Here is a 1,060-nt window from a genome sequence, read left to right on the forward strand (position 1 = left end):
CAAAAATGGGTTTAGGTTTAGAAAAAAACAACAACAAAAAAACGGGTAGGGATAGATAAATTAGGTTTAGAAATTAATAAACAGGGTAGGGATAATTAAATTAGGATAGAAAAAATGTAGGTGGTCTGGTGATCTGGACAGCAGGCACGAGCCAAGGTTAGAACAAAAATTAAAGAAAGTCACCACACTAGGTGGGCGACCGATGCATGGGCCCTACTGCCAGTTCGATGGACACTTAAGTACATAATAAATTTAGTTTTAGGCACCCCCTATTTTGTTTAGTCTTCCCTTACTTTTCTTCAATTTTATCTCTAGTAGTGCTCTCTTTGACAACGTTTTGACAATTTTTGTGTCTTCCTCAGGTCTTAGTGCAAGAATTTTAGTTTTTAGGCACCCCCTTCTCTGTTCCTTCTTCCTTCCAAATGAGCTTCTCCTCTCCTTCAACCTCTTATATGCACCCAAGCTCCAACCACAAAATAAACTTAGGAGCAAATTAACAAAAATGGGTTTAGGTTTAGAAAAAAAAAAAAAAAAAACGGGTAGGGATAGATAAATTAGGTTTAGAAATTAATAAACAGGGTAGGGATAATTAAATTAGGATAGAAAAAATGTAGGTGGTCTGGTGATCTGGACAGCAGGCACGAGCCAAGGTTAGAACAAAAATTAAAGAAAGTCACCACACTAGGTGGGCGACCGATGCATGGGCCCTACTGCCAGTTCGATGGACACTTAAGTACATAATAAATTTAGTTTTAGGCACCCCCATTTTTTTTCGTCTTCCCTTACTTTTCTTCAATTTTATCTCTAGTAGTGCACTCTTTGACAACGTTTCGACAATTTTTGTGTCTTCCTCGGTTCTTAGTGCAAGAATTTTAGTTTTTAGGCACCCCCTTCTCTGTTCCTTCTTCCTTCCAAATGGGCTTCTCCTCTCCTTCAACCTCTTATATGCACCCAAGCTCCACCCACAAAATAAACTTAGGAGCAAATTAACAAAAATGGGTTTAGGTTTAGAAAAAAACAAAAAAAAAAAAACGGGTAGGGATAGAATAATAGAGTGTTT

The sequence above is a fragment of the Girardinichthys multiradiatus genome, chromosome 2 (assembly GCF_021462225.1).
Source record: "Girardinichthys multiradiatus isolate DD_20200921_A chromosome 2, DD_fGirMul_XY1, whole genome shotgun sequence".
NCBI lineage: Eukaryota > Metazoa > Chordata > Actinopteri > Cyprinodontiformes > Goodeidae > Girardinichthys > Girardinichthys multiradiatus.